Genomic DNA, 20,890 nt, shown 5'->3' on the forward strand with positions numbered 1-20,890 from the left:
TGTCTCGTGGTAAAAGGAGTTTTGTGATTCTCTTTCCTTTTTTAAATCTGAATTAGTGTGTGTGTGTGTGTGTGTGTGTGTGTGTGTGTGTGTATGTGTGTGTGTGTATGTGTGTGTGCATGTACCTCTTGTTATAGGTTTGGGATCATTCAGAGATTCACCAATCTCACCATTAACAAACTTTAAACAACAACAACAACAAAAATAAGGCCTTTATCCAGATACTGACACCAAGTCTACACCCAAGACTGGGAAATCTGGAAGTGTAGCAGCCAGTCACATTAGTCCACACTTTCTAAAAGATGGGAATATAAAGATACATGTTTACATGCAAGAAGAAGGTTACATTTTGCTTTGCCAACTCTTGGTTATCAGAAGAAAAACAAGCTTTTGTTTACAGAAGCATAAACAATGGCCAACCTTGTGACCTAATATCTTATATAAACAGTTTTGTTGAAGTTCTGCAAATCCAGGCAATGGAAGTCCAATTGTGCTTTACAGTTCTTGAGCATGGTAATTTTTAAATGTTTAAAGTTAGCCATCAACATAAAGTTAGGCATCAGTGTGTGTGTGTGTGTGTGCGCGCGCGCGTGCGCGTGCATGCGCACGCATTAAATGAAGCAAATTATGCAGAAATACGGTGCCTAAAAATAGAGATGCTCTTAGGTAACGGCTGTGAGGATAGCACGTAGTTGAATGATGCTTGGAATAACTAAGTTCTATAAATCATGAGCTTTTTCCTCCATGGCAAGTTTTCATCAGTGGCAATCAAGATCCAGCCAGAGCACACTCAAATCCTCTACTGGAAAGAGTGTCAGGGAGATGGTACTTATAGAAGTAGAAGTAGAGACAGATAGGACAAGGAAAGAGAGGAATCCATGACTTGATAGGCACTAGCTACAGGGGAGACCATTATTCCCCAAGAAGAGAAAAAAGGAAGAAATTAGAGTTTATTAGCTACTTTTATACTGTTGTGATAAAATAACATGACAAGCAACTTATAGAAAAACAGAGTTTATTTGGGCTTACCCCTCCAGAGGGTTAGAGTCCATGATGACAGAGGGAAGCCGTGGAGGCAGGTGCAAGAAAATCAGGACTCAACCCATGACCTGCAAACAGCGAGCAGAGAGAGCAAACCACTAGAAATGGCAAAAGTCTTTAAACTCTCAAAGACCACAGCCAGTGACACGCCTCTTCCAATAAGACCATACATACCTTATAAGCCTCCTCAATCATTGCCACAAACTGAGGACCAAGAATTCAAATACTCGCGACTTGGGGGACATCTCATTCAAACCACCATATAGCACCACAAATGACACTAAGAGATACAGGCAGCTGTAGGAGTGGAAAAGCAGTACCCAGCACCAGCTGTAATCTCATCAGATCAGCTATAAGAGGTGAAGCCAGTCTATCACTGATCTGCCCTCCGATCTCCATCATGGTGCTATCTGCTGTGGATGGATGGAATCCAACTAGGGGCCAGAAATTGGGTTTGCCGTCCATACAAAATGACATCAGAACAGTATCCACCCAAAGCAGAGATGAGTCTTGGGCCACCAGCAGAGAATAAACAGGACAATAGCAGGTGCAATGTGGCCCCAAAAGAAGATGCTTCTGGAACTGCTCAAGACACATTTGTTACAAAGAATTGAGCAAGCCAAAAGGAGAAACTGGTTGTGCACAAAGGGAATGTACAAAGGACAACTGGACCCTGGGCCTCTAAGGTTTCGCTTTCAGCTTATCTGGCCAAGTGAGTCATCAGATTTCACTGTCCTCTGGGGACTTGAGTCCCGCATGTGTTGGAGGAGCTGCACTGCTGGTGCCTGCGAAGTGCTGCAAGCTGTAATTATATCCTCCACCTCCTCAGAATGTCTAGACTAGATTGCGAGAGCTGAGAAAAAAAAATGACAGCAGCTTTACTTAGCCGTCAAACAAGCAAGAATTCCTTGGTGGGACCCTCTTTCCAGTATACACAGGAACAAGTACCCAGAAGTCACAACAGTCTCTGCACGAGGAATGAAGATGAAAAGGGACCGGAGGTGGGGGAGGGGGGCTCGTTTGAAAATCTCAAGAGAAAGGCTTGTCAGGCATCAGTGAGAGAAGTACAAAGGAATGCTGCAGGAGATCTCAGGGGGAAATGTTTAAATGACTTATCATTGTGAAAGTCATAATGTATACTGGGTACCACAGGGGTTCTCACGTACAGTTCTGAGTCCCAGGATCCTAGGAATCTATGAAGTCCAAAGGGCTTTCACATTAACTCTAAGGAGTTGTTTCCCCTTTCTGTTATGTTTACACTCGCACTGATAGTGAGATGGGAAAGATAGGGACAGCACCTGCACCATAGCACAAGCAAGGACCTGTCACAAGCCGCACCATAGCACAACCAAGGCCCTGTCACAAGCCGCACCAGTGGCACAACCAAGGCCCTGTCACAAGCCGCACCAGTGGCATTGATTTCTTCATTGGCATCAACCTGCAGTAGAAAACAAACAGCACTTTATGTAAGAATGCATTTGATAAAATAATTATTGATTATATTGCTTTCAATCCTTGAACACATGAGTTTTTATCGTGCCGAATGAGGGCATGAGGACCTCATGGTGTACCTTGCTGTACATCTGAGGAAAGGCACCTGTGTGAATGTTGCAGCTGCAATGTTAACCAGACTCACTCTTCACAGATCAGCGTTTGTACTTGAAAGAACAGATAATCACCCGTGACACTCAGATCTGGGTATTGTGGAGGCATGATTAGCCTCTCAGTACAAACTGGCTCATAGACTTTAACATAATGTAAAATTTCCACTACGGTGATTTCCAAATCCTCACTACAAATAACTTGTGAAAAAATGTATTCAAAAAGTGGAAGGAGGTGGTTCAACCAGTAAGGTGCTTGCTGTATCATGAGGTCCTGAATTCGATTCCCAGCACCCATATAAGTGTGTACCTGGTGATGCACACTTGGAATCTCAATGCTGTGGAGGCAGAAGTGAAAGGATCCATGGAGCTTCCTAGCCAGCTGTTCTAGCTTAGTCAAGGCAAGGAATTCCAAGTAGTCTCAAAAAATAAAAAACAAATATAAAGTGGAAAGCAACTGTGAAAGACTCTACATTGACTTCTGGCCTCCAAATATGCATGCTCCTGCACACACACACACACACACACACACACACACACACACACACACACATATACACACATGCACACACACACAAATACCACACACATACATTACACTACACATACATGCATCACTCATGCACACACACGTGCCTCCACATCCACAGACACAGACACCACACTATACATGCACACATATGTGTGCACACACACACACTGTGCATTCACATGAACAAACAGCACACACACATGGGTGCATACAATCTGATTTTATGTTTCCATATAATATCAAGAAAACCTATTAAAATATACCTCCTTTTCCTATAAATGCATATCTATATAATTTAATTTTCTTAATCACAACTAAACCAGTAATCAGGAACACATTAAGTTCTAAATGAATTGCGAGAATGTGTATTCCACTAAGTCATGTGTTTTAAAAACTTCATAAAACCATCACTAGTCTAGATATGTTTTTTAGAGAAATGTAATTGTTTATCATAATTAAAACATTAATTTCAACTGAAGGCTCTGGCTTGCAACTGGAATCCCAGCACTCAAGAGGCTGATCAGGGTAGCTGCCCAAAGTTTACAGGTAGCCTGAGCTACAAAGCAATTACAGGCCAGCCTAAGGCCACAGAGTGAGATCCTGTCTCATAAACAAAAGGAACCACCTAGCCGCAGGTGTGACATCTGCAACAAAACCATAATGCCCAAGGCTTAAGAACCTTCCCAGAAGACGGGGAAGAAGCATTGTGATAGCCAAAGGGACCAAGAGATAGTGCTTTCCCAACATGCAGGGGATGTTGCTCTCATGAACTCTTAACAACATGATTGCCTGCAAAAGACCACACTTGTTGATGTGTTGAAATGAATAAATTTAGCAAAGCTCATCCCTACATGAAGAACAATAGGCAGATAATGGATGTAGACAGAAGGAGAATCAGTTTTCTTCAATGATAAGCTTCCTGATGAGTCTCCCAATTCTCGGTGGTCAGCTCTAAATCCATATACGTATAGGCAACACTAGTTAGACCAAGTAGATTGTAAATATATGCATGTGTATGTATGTGTAACAATAATAATTATAGAAGAGGCCATGAATTTGAGAGGGGATGGTGGTGGGACACGGAGGAGGAGAGAGATGGAAATGATGTAAACACTATACTCTTACATGGAAATCTTTTTTAAAAATGAAATTAAAATGTGAATTATATAAATTAGTCAATTCATTACTATTTTAAATGAGTTTACTCAGTTATAACTTCTAGTATAGTAAATAGCTATTCATATAATCCATGTTTTAAGGTATAAAATAAAGATCAGGAGGGTTTTTTTTTAAGAGTACGAAAGTGTGCTAGAGGCAAATCTTTTGAGAAGCACCACTGTGCTGAAGCCTCAGCAAGGCCATGAAAGTCCAGAGCTGAGAGCTTCTTAGGAGCCCTAGGAAATCTGTATGGCAAACTTGGGTAGAAAAACAGTTCCTTGCTTTGTAACTACCAAAGAAAATTATAAGAATTCAAATGAATAAATATCTAATTAAATGTCTGCAAGAGAGGACCCAGTGTGCCGATGTCATTAACTGTCTAAGTTAGCATTCATAAAATTTTCATTATGTCTACTGAAAATTAATGGTTCAGTTTTCTCACTTCGCAGAGTCCCTGAAGTACACACATTGATTGTATGGAACTCATAAACCAGTCATAAGTTAAATGAAAGTTTACATGGAACCAAATAATTTCTAAAATAAAAATATAAAAATCCTTATAAAATTTTAAAGTGAAAGTTTTTAGTGTGGAGTATGGGTCAAGTTAATATGTTTGATATGGTGCAGAGAGAGAAGCCTCCAGATGTCAGAATATGTAATGCTGTGAAGGCCCAGCTTTAAATACAGCAGTACTTTTCCTTTAAATAAAAGGAAATTTAAGTTAAAGGTTTCTTAAACCCAAAGAAAATTTTTGTTAACAGGAAATATCCCAGGTATGCTAAACAGACATCTTCACCAAGCCAAACACATCACCTTATCTTTGTCAGAAGCTGGGAAGAAAAGACATGTGAAAATGCAATAAGCTGCTCAGAACAGCCAGAAAGCCCTAGGGGAGAGAGAAAACAGACACTGTTCTTCAGTTCCCAGCAATGGTGCTGCAAGTCAGGCCTGGGGCTCCTAGCAGGAGAGTTAGCACAGCCCTCACACTCAGATGCTCATCATTAAGTATGAGCAAAGCAGTGCTAATCCACTCACCACGGGCACTGCATCAGGGACAGAGGAAGTTTTGGGGAAAAGGCATGTTTCCCAAGGGCTGGGTGACCAAGACAGAGTCATCCAGCAGCCTGCCCTACTCCTATTTTTCAGACTTGGGCATCTCTGAAACCATGGGAGCATAGTCCCTGACTGGCCAGTAGTGTCCAGGATTACAGAGACATTTCTTTACTTCCTCAGTTGAAAAGTGTCTTCCTCAGTTTTCTCCATTCCACTGACACAAAAGAGAAACAGTGCTGGCCCTCACTTAACTTTGTGATATCAGACCTGGAAACAACATGGCTGCCTTTCTGCAGAGATCTCATTGTATTAAAGGCGGTTTGCTTTCCTCTTCATCTGACTTCTCCATAGCTACTGCTATAAGAACATAATGTTTATTTTTAACCATTTAAAGAATATAAGTAAAGTCAGAAATAGATTATACATAAGTGCCAACTTGTTATTTGACCTCTAGTCACATAGTATTAACTTTTCCTGCACTGAAGTTAGGATATTTCTCCTGTCAAGAGAAGATACATTTACTTTCATTCTCCGAAGCAGCCTAATTTACTAAGTTAACAAATGAATGAAAATAGGAAATGGAAAAATTATGACTGCTATATATGTAATGTAAACTTGAGATATTTCAATCAACAGATCAATACCCACATACGCTGCAGTGACACAATGCAATAGAATTGTGCAGCCGATGATAAAATTTCAAGACTTACAAAAAGCAAAAAAATTCATCATCAACACAGTATAGAAGCCAAGGTGGTAAGGAAGATAACAAAATCATAAGGCTGCAGTATAATGGATATAATTCTTTGAATCATTTCCATTTGTACTTAAAATAATTTGGAGATAAACAAATGTCTAAAACTGGGTCCCGAGGCCCAGTTGCCTTCCTTTAGACACCGCCTTCTTCTACCACCGCCAGCAGGTGCCAAGTGATCTAGCCTTTGTTCTTGTGTGAGTTACCAGCATTTTCCCATACAGACACCAGGCTTCCCAATGAAAGTGAAGGGGCCCACTGTCTTCTAGGACTATTTTTTTTTGTAACACGCATGTAACATATTAATTGAATTTCCAATATTTGTTGAATATCAAGGTAGAAAGATAGGTAGATGATAGATGATATAGATAGATGATAGATAGGTGATAGGTGATAGATAGATAGATAGATAGATAGATAGATAGATAGATAGATAGAAAGACAGACAGACAGACAGACAGACAGACAGAGGTAGATGGTAGATGACAGACAGATATCCAAGAGATTTGATCTTCTTGAAGCCCATAACATCACAAATAAAGAACTCTCAATTCAATCTGTCTTCTTCGCTTTCTGTCCATATCCCATTTAGTAAGAATGTTACTCCCAGGCAGTGGTGACACATGCCTTAATGCCAGCACTCAGCAGGCAGAGGCAGGTGAATCTCTGTGAGTTTGAGGCCACCATAGTCTACAGAGTGAGTTCTAGGACAGCCAAGGCTACACAGAGAGATCCTATCTCAAAACGAAACAAAACAAAGCAAACAAAAAATGCTACCCTTCCTCCTATACCCTCCCCAGAAAGTGAAATCTCCTGGCAGTTCCTCTTTTTGACCCTCCTGTTGTGCCCACCTTGCTGCTTTGTTATTTCAGTTTATCCAGTTGTGACTAAGGCATTAGATGCACTGTCTCCAAATATTTAACTTCTGATCATGAAAGGCAAAGCAGGAGCTCTGGATGATGTCTCTGGCAAGACTCCCTCCCCATCTGCCTCTAGTTCAGAGCTGGCCTTTGACAGCCCTGTGGCTGACATCAGGACTCCAAGTGGGTGTGGACTATGCCCTGGTCTCTCTGAAGTTGAATGGACCCAGGGAGACTATTTATTTATTGCCCCTAATGAAAACAGAGCAGTTTTACACGCCAGCATCATGCAGACTTAAGCCTAGCACCAATTTCTCCAAAGTAAGCGTATCTCATTTGATGTAAGGGAAGCTCAGTTAGAGGACATGAAACTCTTTAATTCTGAGTTGCTCCAAGAGGACAACAGTTGTTCTAAAGTTAGTTCTTGCTGGTGTCTTTGAATCTCCCTTGAGGTTGTCACTAAGAAGGTCTTCAGTAAACTCTCACTTCTCTCTTCCATTCCCTTTAACTGAAGCTATCATTTCTTGCCTATAAAACAATGGCTCCCCTCTTTGCTATCCCTTGATATCTTTCTTCGACTTGTTTTTGCCTGATCCTTTTTAAAAATATAATATTTTTATGAATTTGTCCTAATCTCATTGAAACACAGACTTGGGCAAGACCAAACACCATAAACCTCCAACAACTCCTTGTAGTTTATAGGGAAAATATAAATTCTTTAAAAAACAAACCAGCAAACAGCGACACCTGCCCAGCCTCGAGGGTCACATTAGCCTTTTCATATTCTCTGTGTCATTCTGATCAAGTGATAATCTCTGTCTATGAGCCAGAGTAGCAGATATCAGAACCAAGTAAAGCAAGTAAAAAGTAGATCTGCCAGAGATAAACCACAGGACCTGTCAGAGTCTATAAGCACAACATCCCTGCCTATGTATAAATTTGACTTATTGTGATAGCTTTTACTCATACAACTCTAAATGTTCCAAAGGCCTCCTGTGCTCCCAGCCACTCTTGTGTTTGAGCATCTCATTACTTCAGAATTCAGTCCTGACTGTTTTCTTCAGAACTCTTTTCCTGATAATGAGTCACTGCCACCTGCCTTGCACCATGGCTTTCAAGACTCTTTGTTAGACTTATGACTTTCTTGTTGAAAATGAAATTTTTACTTCTTCACCGAGTGAGTAAACAAAATAAATGTTTAGAGTGGACATGGTGTTCTATGTACCCAAGATCTCTTTTTCCCATATTGGAAATAGCGGCTACCTTTAACGAACTTCCTTTTTGTTAGATTCTTTTTATTGTTGCTGCTTTGTTTTGCTTCTGAGATGCTTCATTATGGAAGCCATCCTGACCATGAAGTTGGGATGGTCTTACCACAGCCTCCTAAGTGCTGGGATGACACAGATGTGCCAACATGCCTGGATGGACTTGTCCTTCCTTTCCTTTTTCTAACTAAGACAATTCTGCTAAGCAACTCTATTCCATCCTATGTAAGTGACAGTATCTGACCTAAGATCAATCAGTTAATGTATTTTGCTCAGGAATAGATAGGGATCAAGCATGATAAAAGATATCTGAAGTGGCAGATCTGTAGAGGAGTCACAAAAAGGGCCTGCTGCCCAAGGTCTTTATGAACTTTTTCTGTGTAGCAAACAATGTCAAAACTCAGTAGCACTAACTTACCTTAAAATTCTGATGATGACCATTTTGTACCAATATGTGCATAGCCTCTCTTCTGGACTTGAGAGGTGTGTACATAAATCTATAATATGCTCTTAATGAACTGGAGGCTTGTTGGTCTAGAGTTTCTTGAACTGAGACTTGTTGTTCTTCCTGGTGTCACATCCTCCATATTTCTAAGCTCTGTGTGTTCACATGCAGCTGGGCAAATTTCCAGATGAGAGAGTAGAAACTCACACAGTTAGTTCATCAAAGCCCAGGTTCCAACTTGTCCCTTCATGGTATCCAAGCATTCCACTGACAGAAGCAAGTCACAAGATCATCCCATAGTTAAGGTGGGATAAGAAGTTGTCTCTCTTACTTGACAAGAGGCTAGAAAAACATGATACAAAGAATGTGGACACAGATAAGTGGAAAAGCATAGCCAAGTCTCTGAACTATTGTAGCCTTGCTACTTTGTTCTCTATTTCTATATATTCACTAAAATTAAATTTAGCCTAAGTCAGTTTCTGTTGTTTGCAGGTGGAAATGTTAATTAGAATCTTCCTTAGAACAAATGAATGAGATTTAATAGATAAATGAATGTTGGGGGCCTGGAGAGATGGCTCCATTGTTAAGAGAACACATTGCTTTTGCAGAGGACCTGAGTTCCTTTCCCAGCACCTATGTCATATGACTCACAGTAGGTGTAATTCCAGCTCCAGAGGACCCATTGCCTCTGGCCTCACATTTATGTGCACATAACCCACTTACAGACACATATTCATATACATAATTAAAATAAAATGAATCTTTTAGTAAGAATGTTTTAGTGAGTCAAATGTAATTCAAGGCAGAGGGCTGAAGGCAATGTGGAATACACAGATTGCTGTGATTATCTCAAAGCTTGAGATACCGCTGTCTCTTCCTATTCCTAATGCACACCTCTAGTCACAGCCTCTATTAGCTTGAAATGCTTTTAAGAGCTAGGCCTGGGACAATGAGCCATTTTAATTTTAACTGTTCTCTTGTCACTGGTTAAGTTGAATTTGAAACCCTTACTTTGTGCTTATATTTGTAGGTATCCTCAGGTGTATATTAATAGAGTCATATATTATGTGCCAGATTTACTCAAATACTTAAATACTTATAGGGGAAAAACTATTTTAGAAAGAGAAAAATCTTAGAGCTGAAGGGATTTCAAGATATGGTCCATGGTTTCCCAATTTGAGCCTTTCAAACCCCAGCTCTCACTACGTGCTAATATAAATCTCCACTGCCTTGGGAGTCATTTTCCATAAGGTTGTTACAAAAGCAACAAGCTACATGATTAGCAAAGCTAATGCACAAATGACACATCTAACATGCTTCCATATAGACTACAACTTGAAATTTAGAAGGAAAAAGATTTCCTTAAGAAAAATCTTTTATGAGTCAAATCACAGGAAATACATGATTTTGTAGGGAACTATGTTTGGTTTTGTTTCACTGGTGGGGACAATGGTAAGTATAATGAAAACTGAATCTGGTTATAAACATGTGTGATATATATTCTACTGGCAGCTTGTCGTGTGTTATTTAAGCTTGTTAAAAGCAGACTATGGGGGTAAAGAAGGCTCCTCTGTCCTGGACTCCAGCATATTTATTTCAAAACTCCCTGTCCTGGGCACCTAACTTGGTGGTGATAAGAAAGGAACACAACAAACAGTTAAGGGTATTTAAAAAACATTGTCTGAGAACTGCCAGAAGATAAGCCATTCCCAGCAGAGGTTGCTATTGTTTACCCCATGGCATAAAAAGCCCGTGGTGAGAAGAAGAAGTCAGATGCTCATCCCTGGGATGTTGTGCCTAGGATTCTCTCCCTCAGTAATTCCAACACGACCATATGTGGGGATTCCCTAGTCATGGTACTTTTGTTTATACTCTGAATTGGGCTTCTCCAATCATTCCTACTGAATAGCTCAAATTCCCAACTTCATAATGTTTTAGTTATCTATTTGCCATGTCTATCCAGTTGTCTGCTAATTAATTGTTCCTTTTCTTTTGTTTGTTACTTACTTAATAAACTCACTCGTTCAAATATGAAACCACAGTCATCAAAGATCGCACTGCAGAGAACAAGATGACACTGTATTTCTGTGTTCTTTACAAACCCTCAGTCTTTTCATGGTATGGTTACCTCAGTCTACAGAAAGCTCCAGATGCTAATCATTATGGTGATTTATAATAAAGAAATATTTATGAAAGCAAGAAAGTTCTCAAAGTTTTACAGCTTTAAAAGACTCAACAGTTGGGTTTTATGCAGTGCCCTTGACTTAAGCATTGCCTCTTCTATGCCATGAACATTTCTCACCATTTAAAACCACAAAACCATCACTCAAAGTGCTGAGATTCACATCTTTGTGGGTGAGACAAGAAGGAGCCATATCTGCTCTCACTATGTCTCAGGCCTGGGCCATGTGCCAGGACAAGCAGATAGTATCTCCAGGGCTGGGCAAGATGGTGTGATGATCCCTAGGAGGGAGGCCTCCCAGGGAGGCAGAGTGCTGACATCACTGGGGAAATGAAAACAGTTCAGTAGAGAATAGTTATCTCAGAAATGATCTGCATCACTTTGAGACCAGTAAAAGAGTTTAATTTCCAACACCCTTTCAAAGACAAAGGGTATTTTCTGTTAATCCTATAATCCTATAGGACTGCCTCTCCACTAAGAGATCCCAATTCAAGCAGAAAGGGCATTAACTCCAGCTCTACAAAAAGATTGAGTAAGGGAAACAGCCCTTGGAAAAACAATTATGAAGCTTTGCTTCAAAATAAGAGCACAGTATTCTTCTAGAAAGTTCTGCTCTAGAAAACACCCAGTCATATCAGTAAAGTTTCTGACCTCTGATAATTTTCTTCCTGTTAATGTTGTCCTGATCTAAGAGACTGGGCAGTTAAAAATGAACAGAAATTATTTCTCAGGTATCTAGATGTTGGAAATTCTAGGATGGCATGTGGTGAAGGCCTTTTTGTTGCATCATCCCCAAGCAGAATAAAGGTCAAGGGAGTGTGTATACAAGGGAGAGGTAAGAGGTCTACCAGTTATATGAGCAAAGAAGAAAGCCCTAGTAGCAATGAGAACGCTAGGCTGTGGTTCCTAACCCCAATCTCAAAGCCAGGGCTTCTTCACAAAACAGTTAATTATACAATATAACCAGGAGTTATATGAGTCTAATGGATTGTTGTCTCAGAAAATAAGTTTTAAAATACCAAAAATAATATATAAAGTTATGTTCAAGGAACATAGGAACAACGTGATTGCATTCCTAGAAATAATTCAAGCAATACTAAAGCAATAGTTTTACATATAAAGGGTATTTGCTACTATAAGTGATCAAATAAGTAAATGAGAGCAATAAGACAAATGCTATTTACAAAGCAGTGCTCATTGAGTTTTTTCCTGAAATGTAACTCTGTACTCCCCTACCCTGGCTACGTTACTATCTTTGTAAGATCAACTTAAGAAATGGTAGCTTCATGTCTACCTCTTTCAAGGAGGATTAGCAACATATTTGTGTATTCAAGCATACGATTTACTAATATTTTGTGATATATATATATATATATATATATATATATATATATATATATATTCCTTAGTCTTGACAAACGTGCCACAAGTATGTTAGAGTGCACAGCAGAGAAAGCCAGCTAACAACGTGAGTCCACGGTCTATGCTTTCATTCCAAGTTTTCTGTAGATCTACAGCTACCTCTGTAGCTGAGTTAAAAGTTTCATATACTAACTTGGACTGCATAGAAAGTGCCAAGGCAACCAATGCTACATAGTGATACCTTATCGCAAAACCATCCCACCCCAAAACAAAACAAAAAAAATTCTCTAATTATAATTTTAACTGTATAGAACTCCAACTCTGTGACATTCTGACAAAGATAAAACTGACAGTAAGTGATCAGGGCAGTGGCAGGGTGGAGCATGGGAGACATTTAGAGCAACGAAGATATTCTGTGTGACACTGTAGTGATGAACACATATCACTACAGACACCCACAGAGTGCACCACATGGAGCAAGAGCCCTAAGATAAGCCACAGGCTTTGGGGTGATCTTGATGTATCAGTGACAGCCCTTTAACAACTGTGCCGCTGAGACTAACAGTGGACGTTAATAACGGAAGTGACAGCATAAGTGTGGTGTCAGGGCATGTGTGACATCCCAGGGCTATCCTCCCAATCTTGCTGTCAACTGAAATCCTCTCTTGAAAAGTAAAATATACAACAACTTAAGAATAACAGATACATGTGTACTGGAAGAAAAGTATGCCACTGCCAATTACCCAATGGAGTATACAGTTGCCGTTACTGGGATTCACATAGTGTTTGGAAGAAAATGACCACTAAGGACCTAAGGAAGAGTAATGCTCTAAGTGACTCCCAGATGGCGTTGAGAAGTATAAAAACTTAGATTGTAAATATTTTATTAGCATTTCTCTGGCTCTATTTCCTACAAATGTTCTGGGAATTCATCTCTTCTAACTTTGTTTTTAGCTTTGTATTGCTTCTTTGTGAATTTCCCAACATGCACCTCAGTCCCACCCATCTCCCCATTCCTTCATATCCACCCTCACATGCCCCCAGAAGAAACAAAATAAATTAATAATAATGATAATAATAATAATAATAATAATAATAATAATAATAATAATAATATAAAAACAACAAAACAAAACAAACAAGCAAATAAAATCTCTCCATGGAAGCTGCAATATGTCACTGTGTGTCACAATTTACTCTTTTGCCCAAACAGCTTTACTTTCAAATGTTCACTGCAATGAGTCACTGGTCTGGTTTGAGGCCTCTGGATTCTTGCACTATCAATACTGGATCCTCTTCAGGACTCCTCTCAGATACCCCGTTGTTGCCCTGTGTCATGGAGATCCTGCAGCTTTAGGTCTGGAGGACAGGCCCCTTCACGCAATCCGGTAGTGCATATATGCGGTAAATATTTGGGTGAGGCAACTCAAAGCCCTGGATCTGGGCCTGGGTGGAAGCTGAGTTGGTCAGGCCACCAGATCTCTTGCACCCTGGCCACCAGGGCCAGCTCTACAGTGTTGCGCAAGCAACGTGGCCTCCTCTTGTGTCCCTACCCATCTCTCCCATGTGCTGCAGCCAGTGAAGGGCCAGCTCTCCAGCTCCCATGTCCTGGGGCTGCCTATGCAGCCAAGACCAGGTCTACTGTGTTGCTCAATTGAGGTGTGAACCTAGCCACTCTCCTGAGTCCTGCCACCAGTGAGGAGCCAAGCCAGCTCTGCACAGTCCTTGGACATCAACATGGCCCTAGGCCGCAGTGCAAATGAGAGATGTCTGCATGGCCTTTGGTGAAACCATGGCCCATGGATATCCACACAGAACTCTAGTATCGCAAGGCCACAGATGCAGACATGGCACTCAATGGCAGGACAGGCTTAGACATCACCATCGCCTCAGGTAGCATCTCAGGTTTTTCTCTCTTTTTTTAAATTTTTTATTAATTTATTCTTGTTACATCTCAATGGTTATCCCATCCCTTGTATCCTCCCATTCTTCCCCTTATTCCCCTCCCCTATGACTGTTCCTGAGGGGGATTTCCTCCCCCTGTATATGCTCATAGGGTATCAAGTCTCTTCTTGGTAACCTGCTGTCCTTCCTCTGAGTGCCACCAGGTCTCCCCTCACTTATATCTGCATATTAGCCCAAGGGGCATGTCCCACAAAAACCTCAGGCTTTTCACATCAGGCTGTTACTCACCACCCTCCCATCTCTAGCTCTACCTCTCTTCATAGTGCACAAACCACTCAGCTTCTTTTTTTTTTTTTCTCCCATCTTTCCATGACATACTTGCTCATTGTAGTGGCACCCATGGTGGGTGGGCCACAGGACAGTGGCTTCTAGGTGCCTTCTTTTCAAACACTTTTTCAATAAAAATAAAACCCATTTTCAATAGGTTCTATTCCACACAACTGTTCAATTAACACAACTGTTAGTGAGATCCCCACAACTGCCTGGCCTGTCTACAAACAGGAGATTGTGGAGCTACCCCCTCTTGAACATGAGACAGTGCTTTATTTCACAGCCTTTAAAAAGGTCAGCTTCTGCAGAACAGCTACAAACAGAAAGAAATCTGGATGATTCTACTGCAAGCTCTTTTGCTCTGCCTGAGCTACTCCTCCAGGCTTTCTCCAGAACAACTAGAAAGCGCCTCCTTGGAATTATTTATGAGGTAGCCAAAAGGTCAGCCAGAGTTCTCAGTCCCGAAAGCCATCCATTCCTCTTCTCATTCTGGGATAACAGTATCATGGGCCGTTTAAAACAGACTGCTCACATACACTGCCATCCTGTGCCAACCACAAGGGTGGATGAAGGGGCATAAGGAATGATTCACAAAAAACAATAGCTATGGTGATGATTATGTAATAGCATGCACCCTAACAGGCTGAGCACTATGCTACAAGTACTGACTGATTTAATCCTTAGACTACCTCACTGAGATTAACTTTCATTCATCAACATTTTCCTTCCAGGAAGCCAAAATTATAATGGCTTAAGGTCAAGTAGAAGGCATCAGAGTGACTAAGAACATGGTCCCTGAAATCCAGGAGACAAAGTCAAAGTCTAGCTGTTTCATATTAGCTCTGCAACCCTGGATAACTAATTTACCTCTTTGTCAAATGGCTGATGAGTAAATAACAAACTCAACATGACTCACCCAAGTATTCTGCTCCATGAAGTATCTTCCATCAATTTATGGATGACATATGCCCAAAATTTGCCAAAATGTTTTTATTATAATTTATCCAGATTACATCCCGATTATTATGCCCTCACATGTGTCTTCCCATTCCCACCTTCCCTCCTTCTTTCACCTTGTTAGCCACCCCCTAGATCTCTGACACAAGGAGACCTATTCCCCCACCATATAACCACAGCCTATCCGGTCTCATCCAGACAGCCTGCTTCCCCTTCCTCTGTGTGCCACCAGGCCTCCCCACCAAGGGGAAGCCATCAAATAGGGGACACCAGAGTTCAGTCCCCTCTCTCCCCACAACCATGGTGAATGAGCTGTCCATTGGCTAGAACTGAACAGCGGTCTAGGTTTACTGTATGCATTGTCCTTGGCCACCCTGAAGCCATCTGATCTCTTCTGATTTCAGAAGCTAAGCAGGGTTGGGCCTGGTTAGTACTTTAATGGGAGGCCAAAATATTGTAAATGTGTTAGTGAGACTTGGTGTTGCTATGACAAAACACCTGATGTAAACAGTTTAAAAAGAGGAAGAGTTTTTAGGCATTGTAATTAGTGTTGGCCCATCATGGAAGGAAGGGCATGGCAGAGCAAGATAACTTACATTGTGTTAGCCAGGAAGCAAAAAGAGAGAAGAAGGAATGAGAAAACATATGACTTTCAAAGATACTATATCAGTGACCTGGTTCCTAGGGTTGGCCCCAATTCCTGCTTCCACCCCTTCTTAGTAAGACTATCACATCATGAATACATTAAAAGATTACTCCTTTACCAGTTCTTAAAGCCCTCAGGATCCAGCTACCTGTTGGCTAACAACCAAGTCCACAATACAGGAGCTTTTGAGGACTACCTCATATTCAAAACAATGCTAAATGTCATCTTATCTGTAGGAACTGATTTTATTCCTCAGAACCTGAAATAAGGACTTATTATTCCTCTCAATTTACTGACAGGAACACAGACACGTTAAAAAAAAATAATTAAATTCTGGGAGGACACTCAAGGAAATTATGCAGCTGCCATTTGAGCACTATTTGCCCACCTATGATGTTTTCACCATCCTGCTATATCCAATCAACACTACATCAGTTCCAAAAGGAGCTCACTTCCTTCTAGATAAGTTTGCTTTTCATTTTAATTGATGCCTTTCCCAAAAGATTCTCTGTAAGTGATCAAAACTAGGCTAACAGAGTCTCAGTTGGGTTAAATACTCTCTTTCATCACTAATATTGGGATTCATGGTAACAAGCACATTGGAAAGCAGGGAGCCCCCTTCCTAAGAAGCTGTAATGCATTTCAAAGGGAAGGAAGTGTGGTGGCAGATGGGGAAGAGAAAAAGAAAGGCATAGGAAGCTTGAAGGCCTAAGAAGGAAAACATTTTGGATCTGGAAATAAACCTACAATTTACCCAACTGATCTTGCCCTAGACAGAACCTCTACCACTTAGACAATGCCATCTGAGCTTCTGAGAAATTTGGGACAAGGACAAAGATGTGAAATAGATTCCAGGCCTGAAACCACACTGATTCCTGGCCACACTCAAGGGTGTAGTTATATTAAAAATAATTATGAGACTTCCCATGCTCATCAGGGGGAAAAAGACTTTGTCCCATTAGTAATATCTGCTACAGCTAGGGAATCAGAAGAGCCACATTCTTGCCCAGAATTTGCCATTCTTGTTTAGGGGATGTCACAACCTGGTCATGTCCTGTGAGGAGGAGTTAATTCGGTTCATATCTTACTATGATGCCAAAATGTCCCCCGGGGGCACTCTGCTTTTCTCTTTGAAAACAAGGTTAAAACAGCATTGACAGCAAGAAAAGACCTAATTTGAATTTATTTGGTTTTAAGTATTTTGAAAAGAGAGGCAGGCCTCTCTTTTTAGTTGTTTAGGAAGACCTAAAAACCAAGGAGATTTGAGGCCAGCTGGAGGGAGTGACTGGGCAGTTCCAGCCAATTAGCCTTCCTTTGTGTCAGGGCCATCCTTTCCCACCCTCAGAGCTTTACAATACACTCAAGCCAACAGGACCTCAGAAGAAGAGGGAAACAGAGAGCCAAACCTCAAGAGCTAAGGGAGCAGAACCTGAAATTTCAACCCCAAACTGGACCCCTAACTGGTTTAATTGCTGCCATTATTTCTTTATAGAGCCCTCAGTGGGCTTTCCTGACCACAGGACCAAGGCCGTAGAACTCCAGGGGACTAGCCTTCCCCCTCTGAAGTCTTGCTCTGCCCTGCCAAACAGGCTTGTCCACTGCCTCCAAGTCTCCAGCCTTCCACCTCCAAACACTCTGCATGGGTCAACTTTCCATGGGCAGACTATAAAAAGGAAAGCAGTCCCACTGTTTCCTTTAATGAGCAGCTTTTACAGGGTGCCAAATGCCCTTAAAGGAGGCCAGAAACGCATGTACATCTCCTGGGTTTCAGAAACCTCAGCCTAACCCAGAGACAGCAGGAGACAGAGAGATCCAGATCCAGTGCAATTAGCCTCCAGGAAATCAGCTTAATCCAGTCTGCCAGGAAAGGCATGGAATGCTTGAGCTGCCATTCATGTTGATCCCAGGCTCTGCTAAATCCTTGCAGAAACAGACCTCCCCTGCAGGCAGTGGCTCTGGGCGTTGGGCAGGACTTCTCTAACCTTTGACTAAGTAAGATACTGTCTGTTAAATGGAAAGACTTGTTCTGCTGGGTTCCTCAGAGGATCTAGAGCAAAAACAAGAAGGAGAGTTTGAAAGTAGAGAAAACACAGTGACGCCACTTACTAGAATTAGAAACTTTGAGAAACCACAGAAGACAGAAAGTGAAAGTGACCAGGACAAGAGATAGCCTGGAGCTAGGACAAAGCTGTCAGTGCAAAGTGTAGGGACTAAGGAATCTGAGACCTCTGGGACCTGGTGTTTACAAGGAAGTCCTTTGTTCTTTGATTGTGTCTCTGTCTCCCAACTTTTTCTGAGATCTTGCTCTGGCCTCTCTTCAGTAGCCCAGTCCTTGTGATCGCCACTGAATGAATACCAATGGGACACCGAGTTGAGCCAGAAAGAGCACTGGGTAATCCTGCATTTTTTTAAAAAAAGAAATCTTTACACTATTTCTTGAAGTCCCCAGCAGAAATGGCTTTCCTAAGGGTATTTTTTTTGTCTGGCTGACTGACGGGCCATTTTGACGAATTCTTTTTTTTTTTTTTTTTTTTTTTTAAGGAAAAGAATTTATATTCTCTAAAGACAAGGCTGAACTATTTCTGGGTGTCATCATCTGACGTCTCAGTGCTGCTTGTCTCTGTGTCTGAGTCCACACACTCTGCATTGCAAGTGCTTCTCCAAGTATAGAACAGGCTGGAACTCTGCCTCCAAAAGAAGCCATTCTTCCCAAACCCATTTCTTCGTAGCTGCTGTTTTCATGTGGAACTCCTTGAGCTCATCTTCTGTGAGTGGAAGGCATCGCTCATCATTTTCATGATATTCCTGCCATCCCATTGTTTTTAATAACCTATGTTCTGCTTCCAGTGAGTGGGACAGGACCTCCTCCCCTTCTACCATGGGCAGAAAAAGATGATTCTGAAGACAAGCTTGTTCTCCATTTTCCTTTGGTTCAGGTGTGTGGCTGCCCTCCAACCCTCCCAGCTTGTCACAATCTCTACTTTCTGAGCAGTCTCCATTTCGTTCATCCTTTAGAGTCATCAGGAACTCACTCTTCCTGTCCGTGGTTCTTTGGGTCAGTTTGGTCAGTCGAGAGGAGCTGATCTCAATCGGAGGGGCAGTACTGGAGGGACTCTCTTTGGGAGAGTTCAGAACTGCACCAGCAGCTAGTACCACTGGTTTAGTAACAGAAATTGGATTGGTAAAAGCAGACTCTTGGCTCAAGGAAAGGGATCCTGACTTGTGTTCCATTCTATTAGCTTTCCTTGCGTTGGGCTTAGAGGGAGGTGGCACAGGCTTAGGAACCAAGTTGTTGTAGACACTTGATTGACACTTTGCTCCCATTTGCACGGTGGGATCCTGATGAGGTGAATGCAGCAGAGAAGGCGGCAGCAGAGTCCTCTTTGGAAACTTTTTTGATGACTAGCATCTTTTGAGGGTTGCCTGGCACTAGGTGGATTTTCCCATATCCCAGGAGTCCCAACAGGTCTGCATGGCTGGTTCTCCTTGCCAGTTTCTGGATTCAAAGAAGGAAAGTCTTCCTCTTCAAACTGCAACTTTTCTACTTTATCCTTCCCCCCCCCCCCTTCCCTAATCTCTGTTGGTGGTTTTTCTTGAAAGGCACACAGCCTTTCCGGGAGTGGAAGCTGCCATTCCAGTGCCGATGGTTTCCTGTATTCCCTCCACTACGTTGGCTTATGCCATCATGACCTCGAGAGGACCCATGCCAACCAGATAGATTGCCTGTGGTTCCAGCATATGCTCCCTTAGAGACACCAGAGTTCACAGAATCATGGCGGGGTAAGGAGGGTTGGTGCCAAGAATCTCCTGTAGTCCTAAGAAGTCCATTGTTTAAAAAGCCATCAGAGGAATTATGTCGACGACGGCTTATTCCAAATCTACCTTCTCTACGGGACAGGTGCTCTCCGTGTTTGTCAAAGCTGACTGCGGCGTTGAGAAACTTAGCCAAGCAGGAACAAAGTCATGCTGCACCATTTAGGCCCAGTGTCTTTTCAGCAAGATGTGGCATCCAACCTCATGGCCAGGATCCTCAGAGTCACCTCCGTGGTCCTGTTTCCAAAGTTGCCAGCTGTATCTTCCACGAGGTTTTCAGGTAAAAATGGTGCTTAAGTAGCCTGGCCAGCAGCACGCCTTGTGATGACGCACAAAGAAGCCAAGCTCTGTGTAGCCCACCCCTTAATCCTCTCAGTTGCTCATCCTGAATACCTAGTTCCTGACACTTTTCCACAGAGGGAAAGGGGGAGGGGAAGGGGGAAGCGGAACATAAAAAGTTATTTGTTATATTTTTAAAAAGGGAGAAAGGGGGGAAAGTGAAAGTAATGCATCGGGCCAAGTTCATTTTGTATAAGATCCATTTTATCAAGATCCAACCCAGACAAGTAAACACACTACAGCAGCAATTTCACTTGGTTTATTGTAACACAGTGGTTACTGTGTCTTTTTCCCATTGGTTGGGAGCCAATCTCACAATCTTTTGACACTAGTTTTACAAGAATCTGTACAAAGGAAATAAAGGAAAAGGAGTAGAGGTCAGTCACGCCAGGCCATCCCGTTCCTGGGATATAGAGGGGCCTTTGCACAAGCAAAAGTTTTACCATGTTGGGGACAGTAAAAGACTTTAATAAACGTTTTAGAGAGTGAGGAAGACTCATGGGATTTGGGGCTTTGATGCACAAGTTACCTTTGATAGGAAAAAACTGAAAACATTTCTCATAAGAATATATAAAATATTTTTGAGACATAGATTCATTAATTAGTCCAGACTGGCCTCAAAATCAAGATCCTCCTGCTTCATATTC

At 41.7% G+C, this 20,890-nt stretch overlaps 1 pseudogene across 1 annotated transcript; it reads right to left on the reverse strand.

Annotated features, from left to right (window-relative positions):
• Positions 1-18,614: 18,614 nt before the first annotated feature.
• On the reverse strand, positions 18,615-20,260 carry LOC311593593 (vasculin-like protein 1; annotated as a pseudogene). Its single transcript has one exon. The product of its transcript is annotated as a vasculin-like protein 1 (transcript).
• Between the last annotated feature and the right edge of the window lie 630 nt (positions 20,261-20,890).

This window comes from Acomys minous, assembly GCF_964271855.1.
Source record: "Acomys minous genome assembly, chromosome: 3".
In the NCBI taxonomy this organism is placed as follows: domain Eukaryota; kingdom Metazoa; phylum Chordata; class Mammalia; order Rodentia; family Muridae; genus Acomys; species Acomys minous.